Consider the following 16,474-nt stretch of genomic DNA (forward strand, 5'->3'; position numbering starts at 1 on the left):
GCAAGTGTTCATGGACAATCTGTGCTGGTATCAAGAATTTCACTCAAAGTGATGCAGAACATGAGCTCACTGCCCTGGAACCAGCATATAGCTTGGTAGCCAGACAACAGAAACCTCTGTCAGATAGCCTAGTACAACATACCAACACCCCAACCCACACAGCAGGTCACACTCTCGATCTGATACTCACTAAATCCACCATCATTACAGACCATGACATCGCACCCTTCCCGCCCTCAGACCATCACCTTCTCACCTTCAACCTCCTCACACAAGGCACCACCCAACCACTCACCTGGTCGATGGCAGCGAGATTTACGTTAGCTCAACCCTAGTGTCCTAGCCACCCCCCCATGCCCTCTCCTCCTCTCTCCCCACCCAAAACTGTCCTAATCTTGCTTCAGCTCAGTATCATCAAACACTCTCTTCGGCCCTAGAGGAAGCTGCACCCCAAATATTTTGCCGCAACCGCCCCCCTAACCCCCCGCCCTGGCGCACCACCCATACTTGCAACCTCCAGAGGGTAAAACGTGCCACTGAACGGAAATGGAGGAAAACTCGACTTAATCAGGATTTCATACAGTACAAGGCTAACCTGCTACATTTCCACACTGCCCTTGCTGATGCGAAGCAGGAATACTTCACCAAGCTCATCGGAGCTCAAGCTTCCAACCCCCGCCGTCTCTTTGCCACTTTCAACTACCTGCTTGAACCCCCCTAATCATCCATTTCTTCCCTCTCTGCCATGGATTTAGCCACCCACTTCACCAACAAAATCATCTCCATTCATCAGGAAATATCCAGCATTCAATCCTCACCTCCCACCCCCTCCCATCCAGCGCCTCCTCCATCCTATCCTATCCTCCCCTCCTTCAGTCCTACTACCATTGAGGAAGTCAACCACCTACTGCAGACTTCCCATACCACTACCTCCCCCCTTGACCCCATCCCGTCTAACTTACTCCGTCCTCACTTCCCGGATTTGGCCCCAGTCCTTACTGCCCTGTTTAACCTCACCCTATCCACAGGCACCTTCCCCTCAGACTTCAAGCAGGCCACTGTACTACCCCTGCTCAAGAAACCCTCCTTTGACCCCTCATTCTCCAACTACTGCCCTATCTCCCTTCTCCCCTTTGCCTAAAAACTCTGAGCGTCTGGTTCACAAACGCCTGACCCAGTACCTCAATGCCAACTCCCTGCTAGACCCGTTGCAATCTGGATTTCTGCAAACCCACTCAACCGAAACCGCTCTCACCAAAGTGGTCAATGACCTCGCCTTAGATAAAGCTGAAGGCAATTACTCCATTCTCCTCCTCGACCTTTCAGCAGCTTTTGACACAGTGGACCATCCCCTACTCCTCCAGTCCCTCCAGTCCATGGGCATTCATGACCTCGCCCTGGCCTGGCTCTCATCCTACCTTTCCAACTGCACCTTCACGACCTCCTTCAATGGGCCCTCATCCACCCCCAACCACCTCTTGGTAGGAATCCCCCAAGGCTTGGTAATTGGCCCCCTACTGTTCTCCCTATACACATCCTCCATTGGCAAGGTTATCTCCTCCATGGGTTTAATCATCATCTGTATGCATGACACCCAGATCTAACTCCACACCCTGACCTATCCTTCACTACCATGGATAGGTCAGGGGTGTGGAGGTAGAGCTGACCTACCCCTGACCTATCCACCACTACTCCTGCCTATCAGCCATCTCCTCGATGTCGGCTAGGTTTCTGAAACTAAACCTGGACAAAAAACGGAATTTATGATCTTCCCACCCCAGCCATCCCAGACCCTCCCAGAAGTGAATTCCACTGTTAACCACACTACCATTCATCCTACCTCTCAAGCCCGCTGTCTGGGTTTCATTCCGGACTCCGCACTCTCCTTCATCCCCCACATCCAAAACCTCACAAAGTCCTGCAAATTCCACCTCTGTAACATCTGCAAGATCTCCCTTTTCCTGACCACAGTCACCCCCAAACTCCTCATCCATGCCCTCAATTTCCCACCTTGACTACTGCAACGTCCTTCTGTCTGATCTCCCTATGACCAGAATAGCCCCTCTGTTGTCATGAATGCAGCAGCCAGAATTATCCACTTCTCCCATCACTCCACTACAGCAACTCCTCTCCGTCAATCCCTCCACTGGCTTCCTATCTAGTCCAGAATCAGATTCAAGATACTGTGTATGGCCTACAAGTCTGTCCACAAAACCTGTCCAATCTACATTTCCAATCTTACCCAGAGGTACACACCTAGCCACTCACTCCGCTCTTCCAATGAACTTCACCTGACTGCCCCATCATCACCCAATCCCATGCACGACTCCAGGACTTCTCAAGAGCTGCTCCAAAACTATAGAACTCCCTACCTCCTCCCATCAGGGTTTCCCCCTCCTTCGGTATGTAAAGAATCACAGATGCGTGCACCTTCCGTCTCTGGATTTATTTCCATAACCGTGACAGTGAAACAGTACAACTTGTATCTTCATTTTTCAAAGTAAACAACAACATCGTTTCATACGTGCATTGGTGGATCTTACATGTCCTCATCTTGAGGATCTCATCTTGAGGACACGTAAGATCCACCCATGCACGTATGAAACGATGTTGTTTACTTTGAAAAATGAAGATACAAGTTGTACTGTTTCACTGTCACGGTTATGGAAATAAATCCAGAGACGGAAGGTGCACGCTTCTGTGATTCTTTACATACCATTGGTTTGTTTTCTTTTCTCGATTTTTTATGCGGAGCTCACGTCCAGTGACATTCATTTGAAAAGTGCATATAGTGGGTCGTTCAGTTTATTTCCTGTGAAGCGATCACTGAGGATTGTCTATATGCATGTGGGATGTGCCAAACGTCTGCTTTTTGCCTTTACTGAGTAATCTTTCCCCCTCCTTCAAAATCTTCAAGAAGGCCCTCAAAACTCATCTTTTTACTCTGGCTTACCCCCCCCCCCCCCACTAGTGCTCTAAACCCGCAGCAGAACTCTGCTCCCCTACCTTTCACGTCCCCACCTCTCCCTCTAGATTGTAAGCCTTTGGTCAGGGTCCTCTTTTTGTCTCCTACCTGATCACGCACTTCCATTACAGTACACCCATAATATGGATCTGAGTGAACTCAACTTGCCTAATGTCCATGCTCCCCTCCAGTGATTGACTAAGAATTACCTTGTACTCGTACTGTGATCTGGTTTGCATGTATTCCTGTATTGTCTTATTGCTGTATGTCACCCCTAAATATTGTCTGTAACCTTAACTAAGGTCCAGCGCTGCATAATATGTTGGCGCTCTAAAAATACAATAAATAAATAAATAGCTGTATTGCTTAATCACATACTCCAGAGTACAGCTTTGCCTGATGAGGAAACAAGAAACTAGCAGTACCTTCCAGACTTAGATGAACGCTGCAAACAATGCAGCTTGTGCTGAATTCTCATGCAGGCACAGAACTTTGTCACTCTGCCCAAGTCAATTTAAAGTTTCCAGCAGGCAACATTTATTTGTATTACATGTACACTGGAAATGCCATTTTAGAACTGTCTGAAACATCTACATTCATGAATAAATGGTCACATTTTCAATACACGAATCAATTATGTATGAAAAGTAAACTATAGGCATTCTTAACCACTTGAGGACCGCAGTGTTAAACCCCCCAATTTTAACTAAATGGGCCACTGCAGCTTTAAGGCCAAGCTGCAGGGCCACACGACACAACAAACAAGTGATCCCCCCCCCCCCTTTTCTCCCCACCAACAGAGCTCCCTGTTGGTGGGGTCTGATGCCGTCCCCAACCCCGTGTTTTTTTCTTTTTTTTTTAAATTTTGATGTGGGGTTTTTTTTTTAATAAAATGTGTTTTTTTGTTTTGTTTTTTTTTTGTTTTGTTTTGTTTTTTGTTTTTTTTAAATCTGTTTCCCTGCTCCCTTCCTCCCCTCGCCAGCCAATCAGAGTGATCAGCTGTCATAGGCTTCAGCCTGCTTGGGGGGGCTTCGCCCCTCAAGCAGGAGATGTGCGCGCAGCCTGCGCATGATCTCCTGCAAACTGCAGCCTCAGGACTTGATGCCAATTGGCGTTAGGTGGTCTTCAGGTAGTTAAAGAGTACCATGAGGTTTTACTGCAGAAGAGTACAATGGGACATTAGTTATGCTTCTTTTTCAGCTGAAATAGGCTCAGTGTGGATTCTAAACTGCAACTGCTACAGTCTGATACAATCTTAAATGTAAAGCTATAAAACTCAACAGAAAAATGACTATGTACGTGAAGCACTCAGAAGACCTGAGCGTAGGCACCAGGTTACACGGTCTTTTTGTGATCCTTACAGGTGATGAAGGCTGGAAAAGCAATTAACCAACTTAGTTAAATCAGTTTAGTACAGATGTAAATGGTAAATTTAAGATAAATACTCACAGTAACTTGGATCAAGAACATAGGGTATTGGTATTTCAGAGCGTTTCTTTATCCATAGCAAAAGATCTGGACTGTACGTGGTGGATGAATTTAGCTAAATGGAAAGTGTTACAGAAGATTGTGTTAATGTGATCTAAGAGGATATATCAGATCCTTCATATAATATAAAAGGTAAATACCCACTAGCAGATAACGGCTAGATGGATCAGGGATCTCTGCCGACGAATAATCGGTCGCCGATCCATCCAGCCGAATCGGAAAGTGTCAGTTGTGGAGGAGGAAATTCTAGTGTAAATGACCATTTACACGATCACAGCAAAACCCCACGCAAGTCAATGTGGATTGGAACAATCCTCGTCAACTTAATTCGACGTCAGTCGTTCAAAAACGAACGATCACTGCGGGTGACGTGTCGTTAAACATTAACAAATTTTTTTGTTAAATAATGTCCCTCTGAATTGTGAAAAAAAAACCTTTGTCATAAAAAAATAGGCAGCAAGAATCACTGGTTATGGGCCTTAAGAAGATTGTGCTCAGCGGCATAACTATACTTCGCTGCCCCCCCCCCCCCCCCCGCATAGATCCCACCCTCCCCCAGGGCCAGGAGCTAGGGGGCCCAGTATTGTGCCCAATGTAATAATGCAGAAAGCGCAGTGGAAGCCTTATACATTACCTTCTCCCATCGATCTCGTATGCTCCACTTCCTTTTTAGTTAGCAAGTATCGTGTAGCCAGCCAATAACCAAGTCCTCAAATGGTGATTGGCTGGTTGCATGACTGACACTTGTCAATTAACCAGGAAGTGGAGAATAAGTGGATCAATGGGAACAGGTAAAGTTTAATAAGGTATACACAAAGTGATGGAGAGGTAGTAAAACTACAGGTGTCCTATCTAGGCAGAAGCGATAAACTACAGGAAAAAACATTTTTCCAAAATTACAAATTTATTCATTCTAAATTTACATATATACCTACAAATTAAAACTATGAGATGGCCATCCCCTCACGCAGACTAATGTTTAATAAGGCTTCCGCTGCACATTATGCATACTTACATTAGGTACAGGACTGCCCAGAGCACCGCCCTCCCCAGCTCCCGGGCTATAGTTATGCTTATGCCACTGATTGTTTTAGGACCCACTAGCAGAGCTTTTCTGAGCACTTGTGATTTGAAAAGGTCATGCTAATGTAATGCTATGTGTGTGTGACCCCAGTTGAGGGATGGGATTATTTTGAAAATCCCCCATAGCATTGCATTAGCAAGAGCTTTACAAATCACTGGCGCTTAGAAAAGCACCGATAGTGGATCCCAGGCCTCAGCCTGATATAAGAGGATATCTCAGATGCTTCATATAGTATTTACATCCTAGGCAAGTGCAATTATCCACTTGTCTGGATGACTCCTGAGAAATACAAAGACATTATTATACAGTATACAGCCAGCACTTAACCTCCCTAGCGTTCTGGACGAGCTAGGCTCGTTCAGAGACGCCGGAGGCCACCGCTAAGGCCCTACTGGGCCGATTTGAATAATTTTATTTTTTTTGAAACATGCAACTAGCACTTTGCTAGCTGCATGTTTCTCTGATCGCCGCTGCTTGCCTCCGATCCGCAGCTACATAAGGCCCACCCCAGACCCCGTGCACAGCTTGGCCAATCAGTGCCAGGCAGCGCTGAGGTGTGGATTGGGACTCCCTATGACGTCACAACGTCGATGACGTCATTCCGTTCGTCTCCATGGCGACGGGGAAAGCCCTCAAGGAAATCCTGTTCAGAAGGGGATTTCCTGACGGGCATAGGCGCCGGTGGCGATCGGAAGGGTGGGTGGGAATTGGCAGGGAGGGGGGGGTATCATGTAGCTAGCGCTAGGCTAGCTACATGATTAAAAAAAATTAGGTATAAAAAACCATGCGCAGCCATGCGGCTGCGCATAATCAGAACGCCCAGCAGGTTAAGGAAGAGACAAGGCCACTGGCTTATAATGACTGCTTCAGTTTCCCAGTGACCATACACTTGTTGACGGAGAACAATCATTATGCTTTGATAAATGACAAAAACAATGGGCAGAGGTAGAAAGAGTCAATGGGGTGTAAAACAGTTTCCGCTAGCAAGCAAAATGCATGCAAATAATATGCCTTTGAAGTTACTTTCTTTGTTACCTTGAAGAGAACCTGAAGTAATGCTTGGTATGCACGATAAGTTTTTACGTTAGATAGATGCGTTCAATAGATAATTTCCGACATGTCCGATATTACTTTTGATCGTTACTTTCTATTCATAGAAGTGAATGGAAATTGATAAGAAAAGATGAGAATCAAGCAGAAACTCGAGCGGAAAAAGGAGTAAAAAAAAAAATTGATTGAACGGAGAATCGCCCGAAAAAAACGCACCATGTGTACCAAGCATAAGAGGGATATAGGAGGCTTCTATATGCATTTCCTTTTAAATTATACCAGCTGCTTGGCAGTCCTGCTGACCTTTCTGGCTTCAGTAGTTTCTTAAAAAGGAACTGTAACCAGGGATTGAACTTCATCCCAATCAGTAGCTGATACCCCCTTTATAACGAGAAATCTTTAGCCTAGATCCTGACAGTTTCCTGTTTGTGAACCTTGTTGCATTGTGGGAAATAACAGGTTTCCAACTGCCAAGCAACAAGTATCTCCCGCTGTGCATATGTTTATCTATAAAAAGGGGGGGGGGGGGGGGGAAGACCACCTTTTTACCTATCGCATTGTTGTGGGGTGTGGTTATAAATAAATGGCAGTTGGTGCTGTCTAGTTTTGTTTTTTCATGTCTGCCAGTAGAAAAGATGATTACCCACTGGCTCATTGTGGATCAAATAACATGAATGAATTACATGGCGAATATCAATCATTTCTTGAGCTCTCCTATTTTTTAAAGGGAACCTAAACTGAGAAGGATATGGATTTTTCCTTTTAAAATAATACCAGTTGCCTGACTCTCCTGCTGATCCTGTGTCTCTAATACTTTCAGCCACAGCCCCTCAACAAGCATGCAGATCAGGTTCTCTGACTGAAGTCAGACTGGATTAGCTGCATGCTTGTCTTAGGTGTGCGATTCAGCCACCACTGCAGCCAAAGACATCAGCAGAAGAGTCAGGCAGGCAATTGGTATTGTTTAAAAAGCAAACATCCATATCCTCAGTTTAGGTTCCCTGCCTTTAACCAAATACACAAATTTGCACACCACCACCACACAGTTGTAGACTTTTTGCTGTCTGAGACAAACTTGTGAGGATGCGCCCCCCCCCCCTTCCAATTTAGAATGATTGCACAGCAATCGACAATTTACTCTGCTTCATTTAACCACTTCACCCCAAGGTCGTTTTTACCTTAACGGACAAGAGCAATTTTCACCTTTCAGCATAGCTCCCAACTGTCCCTCTTTCAGGCCTTAGTCCCTTTTTCTATGTAAATATAATATAGAGAGATAGAGAGATAGAGAGATAGAGAGATAGAGAGATAGAGAGATAGAGAGATAGAGAGATAGAGAGATAGAGAGATAGAGAGATAGAGAGATAGAGAGATAGAGAGATAGAGAGATAGAGAGATAGAGAGATAGAGAGATAGAGAGATAGAGAGATAGAGAGATAGAGAGATAGAGAGATAGAGAGATAGAGAGATAGAGAGATAGAGAGATAGAGAGATAGAGAGATAGAGAGATAGAGAGATAGAGAGATAGAGAGATAGAGAGATAGAGAGATAGAGAGATAGAGAGATAGAGAGATAGAGAGATAGAGAGATAGAGAGATAGAGAGATAGAGAGATAGAGAGATAGAGAGATAGAGAGATAGAGAGATAGAGAGATAGAGAGATAGAGAGATAGAGAGATAGAGAGATAGAGAGATAGAGAGATAGAGAGATAGAGAGATAGAGAGATAGAGAGATAGAGAGATAGAGAGATAGAGAGATAGAGAGATAGAGAGATAGAGAGATAGAGAGATAGAGAGATAGAGAGATAGAGAGATAGAGAGATAGAGAGATAGAGAGATAGAGAGATAGAGAGATAGAGAGATAGAGAGATAGAGAGATAGAGAGATAGAGAGATAGAGAGATAGAGAGATAGAGAGATAGAGAGATAGAGAGATAGAGAGATAGAGAGATAGAGAGATAGAGAGATAGAGAGATAGAGAGATAGAGAGATAGAGAGATAGAGAGATAGAGAGATAGAGAGATAGAGAGATAGAGAGATAGAGAGATAGAGAGATAGAGAGATAGAGAGATAGAGAGATAGAGAGATAGAGAGATAGAGAGATAGAGAGATAGAGAGATAGAGAGATAGAGAGATAGAGAGATAGAGAGATAGAGAGATAGAGAGATAGAGAGATAGAGAGATAGAGAGATAGAGAGATAGAGAGATAGAGAGATAGAGAGATAGAGAGATAGAGAGATAGAGAGATAGAGAGATAGAGAGATAGAGAGATAGAGAGATAGAGAGATAGAGAGATAGAGAGATAGAGAGATAGAGAGATAGAGAGATAGAGAGATAGAGAGATAGAGAGATAGAGAGATAGAGAGATAGAGAGATAGAGAGATAGAGAGATAGAGAGATAGAGAGATAGAGAGATAGAGAGATAGAGAGATAGAGAGATAGAGAGATAGAGAGATAGAGAGATAGAGAGATAGAGAGATAGAGAGATAGAGAGATAGAGAGATAGAGAGATAGAGAGATAGAGAGATAGAGAGATAGAGAGATAGAGAGATAGAGAGATAGAGAGATACACACATACACACATACACACATACACACATACACACATACACACATACACACATACACACATACACACATACACACATACACACATACACACATACACACATACACACATACACACATACACACATACACACATACACACATACACACATACACACATACACACATACACACATACACACATACACACATACACACATACACACATACACACATACACACATACACACATACACACATACACACATACACACATACACACATACACACATACACATACATACATACATATATATATATATATATATATATTTTATACTAAAAAAATGTGTTTGATTGACTATAAACTTTATTCACATCCTTTAAATTGATATATTGCTAATTTTAAAATTTTAATATGAAGGAAAATGAACCAGGATTGAAAGGACCAGTGTGGTTTGAATTATAAAACATTTTTCTTATGAAATCTTTATGGTATGCGTGACTAGGGGCATGACAGGGGCGTGATCAGGTGTGTGGCAGGGGCGTAGCTTAAGTGTCCCTCTTTCTCATCTCAAAAAGTTGGAAGGTATGCTTTCAGTGCTCATTCCTTTCATTTGCCAATAGCTCAATCACTACTAATCACAATGAAATGATGTAGATCTTGTTTATTTCACCACCAATTGGGCTTTTTGGGGTTGATATTTGTTTTCAGTAATTACTTTATTTTCTATGCATTTTAAAAGGGAAAAACGAGGAAAAATGAAAAAAAAAAAAGCCACACTATTTCTCCAATTTCATCCCCTATAGTTTTAACAGAAACACTGCTACTGTGCATAAAACACCACATTTCATCTGCCTATTTGTTCTGGTTATCACAAGATTTTAATTATGTCCCTAGTACAAAGTATGGTGACAATACAGTATTTGGAATGAAAGGTGTTTTCTTTGGTGGTTTTTTTCCCCCACTATTTTCACGTGCATGGGGATGCACGCGCGGGAGCAGCACTGTCTGACTTATAAAAATGTCCTGGAGCCATTAAGAGGCTCTAGCAAGCCGTTTTTATAAGTCACCATGTCATTAAAGCGGACCCAAACCAAACTTTTTTTTAATTCAAAATATTTAGTTGTACCACTCACACACATACTAAATAAACACTCCTTTAAGCCTATGAGCATTTCAGTGCATGCTTTTCACCCTTCTCTTTTCATAACTAGGTTTATACAGGTGGCAGCCATTACTTCTGAGATTAGGAGGTTTTAGATCATGGGTGTGTTTGTCATCAGCTACCCTACCTCACAGGGGCATCACCTATGTGAAATCTCACACAAGCTGAGATCACCTCCCCTGTGACATCATCAGTAGCAGCCTGTGTTTTGTTTTTGTTTTTTATCTCCTCCGCAAGTTTGCCGGAAAAATCCAGGCAATATGAAAGGAAGGGAGGGGTTCCTCCAATAAATGGAAAATATTTTAGATTTGTCATCATGCAGCTGAAAAAAGGCTGCTATTTATTCTTATAATTTAGAAAATAGATTTTATTCCCGAAATCTTGTATTTTTAATTTGGGTCCACTTTAACCACTTGAGGACCACAGTCTTTTCGCCTCTTAAGGACCAGAGCCTTTTTCTCCATTCAGACCTCTGCAGCTTTCACGGTTTATTGCTCGGTCATACAACCTACCACCTAAATGAATTTTACCTCCTTTTCTTGTCACTAATACAGCTTTCTTTTGGTGCTATTTGATTGCTGCTGCGAGTTTTACTTATTATATTCATCAAAAAAGACATGAATTTTGTCAAAAAAATGACTTTTTTAACTTGCTGTGCTGACATTTTTCAAATAAAGTAAAATTTCCTATACATTTGAGTGCGAAAGTTATTCTGCTACATGTCTGATTAAAAAAAAAAAACATTCAGTGTATATTTATTGGATTGGGTAAAAGTTATAGCGTTTACAAACTATGGTGCCAAAAGTGAATTTTCCCATTTTCAAGCATCTCTGACTTTTCTGCGCACCTGTCATGTTTCATTAGGGGCTAAAATTCCAGGATAGTACAAATACCCCCCAAATGACCCCATTTTGGAAAGAAGACATCCCAAAGTATTCAGTGAGAGGCATGGTGAGTTCATAGAAGATTTTATTTTTCGTCACAAGTTAGCGGAAAATGACACTTTGTGACAAAAAAAAAAAAGTTTCCATTTCTTCTAACTTGCGACAAAAAAAAAAAAATGAAATCTGCCACGGACTCACTATGCTCCTCTCTGAATACCTTGAAGTGTCTACTTTCCAAAATGGGGTAATTTGTGGGGTGTGTTCACTGTCCTGGCATTTTGGGGGGTGCCTAATTGTAAGCACCCCTGTAAAGCCTAAAGATGCTCATTGGACTTTGGGCCCCTTAGCGCAGTTAGGCTGCAAAAAAGTGCCACACATGTGGTATTGCCGTACTCAGGAGAAGTAGTATAATGTGTTTTGGGCTGTATTTTTACACATACCCATGCTGGGTGGGAGAAATATCTCCGTAAATGACAATTGTTTTATTTTTTTTTTTACACACAATTGTCTATTTATAGAGATATTTCTCCCACTCAGCATGGGTATGTGGAAAAATACACCCCAAAACACATTATACTACTTCTCCTGAGTACGGCGATACCACATGTGTGGCACTTTTTTACACCCTAACTGTGCTAAGGGGCCCAAAGTCCAATGAGTACCTTTAGGATTTCACAGGTCATTTTGAGAAATTTGGTTTCAAGACTACTCCTCACGGTTTAGGGCCCCTAAAATGCCAGGACAGTAAAGGAACCCCACAAATGACCCCATTTTAGAAAGAAGACACCCCAAGGTATTCCGTTAGTAGTATGGAGAGTTCATAGAAGATTTTTTTTTTTGTCACAAGTTAGCGGAAATTGATTTTAATTGTTTTTTTTCACAAAGTGTCATTTTCCGCTAACTTGTGACAAAAAATAAAATCTTCTATGAACTCACCATACTCCTAACGGAATACGTTTGGGTGTCTTCTTTCTAGAATGGGGTCATTTGTGGGGTTCCTATACTGCCCTGGCATTTTAGGGGCCCTAAACCGTGAGGAGTAGTCTTGAAACCAAATGTCGCAAAATGACCTGTGAAATCCTAAAGGTACTCATTGGACTTTGGGCCCCTTAGCGCAGTTAGGGTGCAAAAAGTGCCACACATGTGGTATCACCGTACTCAGGAGAAGTAGTATAATGTGTTTTGGGGTGTATTTTTACACATACAGATGCTGGGTGGGAGAAATATCTCTGTAAATGACAATTATTTGATTTATTTTTTTTTACACACAATTGTCCATTTACAGAGAGATTTCTCCCACCCAGCATGGGTATGTATAAAAATACACCCCAAAACACATTAAACTACTTCTTCTGAGTACGGCGATACCACGTGTGACACTTTTTTTCAACCTAGGTGCGCTAAGGGGCCTCACGTCCTATTCACAGGTCATTTTGAGGCATTTGGATTCTAGACTACTCCTCACGGTTTAGGGCCCCTAAAATGCCAGGGCAGTATAGGAACCCCACAAGTGATCCCATTTTAGAAAGAAGACACCCCAAGGTATTCTGTTAGGAGTATGGTGAGTTCATGGAAGATTTTATTTTTTGTCACAAGTTAGCGGAAAATGACACTTTGTGAAAAAAAACAAATTAAAATCAATTTCCGCTAACTTGTGACAAAAAAAATTCTTCTATGAACTCACCATACTCCTAACGGAATTTTAGGAGCCCTAAACCGTGAGGAGTAGTCTTGAAGATTTTCTTTTGTCACAAGTTGGCGGAAAATGACACTTTGTGAAAAAAAAAAAACAATATATATCAATTTCCGCTAACTTGTGACAAAATAAAATCTTTGAACTCATCATACACCTAACAGAATACCTTGGGGTGTCTTCTTTCTAAAATGGGGTTACTTGTGGGGTTCCTATACTGCCCTCGCATTTTAGGGGCCCTAAACCGTGAGGAGTAGTCTTGAACCCAAATGTCTCAAAATGACCTGTGAAATCCTAAAGGTACTCATTGGACTTTGGGCCCCTTAGCACAGTTAGGCTGCAAAAAAGTGTCACATGTGGTATCGCCGTACTCAGAAGAGGTAGTATAATGTGTTTTGTGGTGTATTTTTACATATAACCATGCTGGGTGGGAGAAATATCTCTGTAAATGACACATTTTTGATTTTTTTTTTTTTTTTTACACACAATTGTCCATTTACAGAGAGATTTATCCCACCCAGCATGGGTATGTGTAAAAATACACCACAAAACACATTATAATACTTCTCCTGAGTATGGCGATACCACGTGTGACACTTTTTTGCAGCCTAGGTGCGCTAAGGGGCCCAACGTCCTATTCACAGGTCATTTTGAGGCATTTGTTTTCTAGACTACTCCTCACGGTTTAGGGCCCCTAAAATGCCAGGGCAGTATTGGAACCCTACAAGTGACCCCATTTTAGAAAGAAGACACCCCAAGGTATTCCGTTAGGGGTATGGTGAGTTCATAGAAGATTTTATTTTTTGTCACAAGTTAGTGAAAAATGACACTTTGTGAAAAAAACAATAAAAATCCAATTTCCGCTAACTTTTGACAAAAAAAAAAAAATCTTCTATGAACTCATCATACACCTAACAGAATACCTTGGGGTGTCTTCTTTCTAAAATGGGGTCACTTGAGGGGTTCCTATACTGCCCTGGCATTTTACGGGCCCAAAACTGAGTAGTCTGGAAACCAAATTTCTCAAAATTACTGTTCAGGGGTATAAGCATCTGCAAATTTTGATGACAGGTGGTCTATGAGGGGGCAAATTTTGTGGAACCGGTCATAAGCAGGGTGGCCTCTTAGATGACAGGATGTTTTGGGCCTGATCTGATGGATAGGAGTGCTAGGGGGGTGACAGGAGGTGATTGATGGGTGTCTCAGGGGGCGGTTAAAGGGGAAAATAGATGCAATCAATGCACTGGGGAGGTGATCGGAAGGGGGTCTGAGGGGGATCTGAGGGTTTGGCCGAGTGATCAGGAGCCCACACGGGGCAAATTAGGGCCTGATCTGATGGGTAGATGTGCTAGGGGGTGACAGGAGGTGATTGATGGGTGTCTCAAGGTGTGATTAGAGGGGGGAAATAGATGCAAGCAATGCACTGGCGAGGTGATCAGGGCTGGGGTCTGAGGGCGTTCTGAGGTGTGGGCGGGTGATTGGGTGCCCTAGGGGCAGATTAGGGTCTAATCTGATGGGTAACAGTGACAGGTGGTGATAGGGGGTGATTGATGGGTAATTAGTGGGTTAGAGGAGAGAAGAGATGTAAACACTGCACTTGGGAGGTGATCAGATGTCGGATCTGCGGGCGATCTATTGGTGTGGGTGGGTGATCAGATTGCCCGCAAGGGGCAGGTTAGGGGCTGATTGATGGGTGGCAGTGACAGGGGGTGATTGAGGGGTGATTGACAGGTGATCAGGGGGGATAGATGCATACAGTACACATGGGTGGGGGGGTCTGGGGAGAATCAGGAGGGAGTAGTGGGCAGATTAGGGACTAAAAAAAAAAAAAAAATAGCGTTGACAGATAGTGACAGGGAGTGATTGATGGGTGATTAGGGGGGGTGACTGGGTGCAAACAGTGGTCTGGGGGGTGGGCAGGGAGGGGGTCTGAGGGGTGCTGTGGGCGATCTGGGGCAGGGGGGGGGGGGAAATCAGTGTGCTTGGGTGCAGACTATGGTGGCTGCAGCCTGCCCTGGTGGTCCCTCGGACACTGGGACCACCAGGGCAGGAGGCAGCCAGTATAATAGGCTTTGTATACATTGTTTCAGCGGCGATCCGGGTGCTAGTAACCCGCCGGCGCTTCCGAACGGCCGGCAGGTTACAGCGAACGGGGGCGGAGCCAGTCCCCGGCGGCTGATCGCGTCACGAATGACGCGATCGCCGCATAGCCACTCCCGCAGCCGCCCCCACCGATGGGCGTATTGCGGTCGTTTGGGCCCGGACTTTGCCGCCGCCCATCGGCTGGGGGCGGTCCTTAAGTGGTTAAAGAGACACTGAAGCGGAAAAAATAATATGATATAATGAATTGGTTGTGTACTATGAAGAATTACTAGAAGATTAGCAGCAAAGAAAATATTCTCATATTTTTATTTTCAGGTATATAGTGTTTTTTCTAACATTGCATCATTCTCGAATATGTGCAGATTACACAACACTCAGCATTCAAAATGATTATTTCAGAGCAGTCTGAACTAATGACCTCTCCTCTGGCAGAGGAAAAGTAAAAAACTAACTAACACTTGAGATAATAAAAGTCAGATAACAGCACTCTCCACGACTTTGAAAGTCGTAGAGCTTAATGGCTTTTTTGTATAGCGATAACTGGAGTTTCTTAAATCTTCCTGTACCGGAAACAATTAGACTGATGTATCTGATTGTAATGTTTTATTTCTTAGCTGTTCTACACATACAAATCATAATATCATAATTTTTTTTCGCTTCAGTGTCTAAGTGGTTAATGTTCTCACATGACATGCTGCAGCTCAAAACAATCGCACACTGGCTGGCTGTGAGCCTGTGACAAACAAACTGCTCACCCTCAGCCAGAGGCATAACTAGACTTAATAGCCCCCTCCCCCCCTTCAAAAATGATAGCATGGTCCCCAAACCCCATGAGGGTCACGTGATTGTGATCCAGCGAATGGCAGCAGAGTGTGTCAAGAAGCAAGAAAAAGTTAGACGCTCCCTCTACTTGCTATTCTACATGGCAAGAGGAGGTGGCAGGGACAGTTTTTGTGAGCGAACAGTAAGGTTTCTTTGATAATTGGCAGCACTTGCGGTTGGGGAGAGGAATGAGAAGGGGCCCCAAAGCCTCTGGGCCCTCCTGCGATGACAGGGGTTGCAGGAGTGATTGCTACACCCATGCCCTCAGCCGCTCCATTCCTCCTCAGGAAGGTGCACACAGTACAGAATGGCTCCCCCCGATGCAAATGTTTCACCTTCTCTGCTGCCTTGAAATAAGGGTTTTTCGGGATACAGGATGATGCAATAGTCTTGGTTCATTTGAATAATAAAATAACTTTAAAAAGAAGTGGAATATTTATATTGTATGATATTGTGGAATTCATAACTATTATTGTGTCATTTTTTCCCCACACAGTATGAAGCCTGAGCCCCCTCAGCTTCTTACTGACAAATAGAATGACTCACAACATTTCTTACTTTTTGTTATCAGATTATTTAGAGTTTTCCAAAGTAGAATTTAGCACATCACACCACAGAAAGACCATCACAGGCAGATCCTGAACTATTCTGTCAGGTCACTTAAAACAGGG

General features: G+C 43.2%; 1 protein-coding gene across 1 annotated transcript in view; it reads right to left on the bottom strand.

The window, feature by feature from the left end:
• ASTL (astacin like metalloendopeptidase) overlaps positions 1–16,474 on the bottom strand; it is a 106,264-nt gene that overhangs the window by 60,757 nt on the left and 29,033 nt on the right. The window contains exon 3 of the mRNA XM_068274840.1: positions 4,415–4,508. The gene's annotated coding sequence lies outside the window, so the exon portion shown is untranslated. The remainder of the gene's footprint in view (positions 1–4,414; positions 4,509–16,474) is intronic.

This window comes from Hyperolius riggenbachi, chromosome 3, assembly GCF_040937935.1.
Source record: "Hyperolius riggenbachi isolate aHypRig1 chromosome 3, aHypRig1.pri, whole genome shotgun sequence".
Lineage (NCBI taxonomy): Eukaryota > Metazoa > Chordata > Amphibia > Anura > Hyperoliidae > Hyperolius > Hyperolius riggenbachi.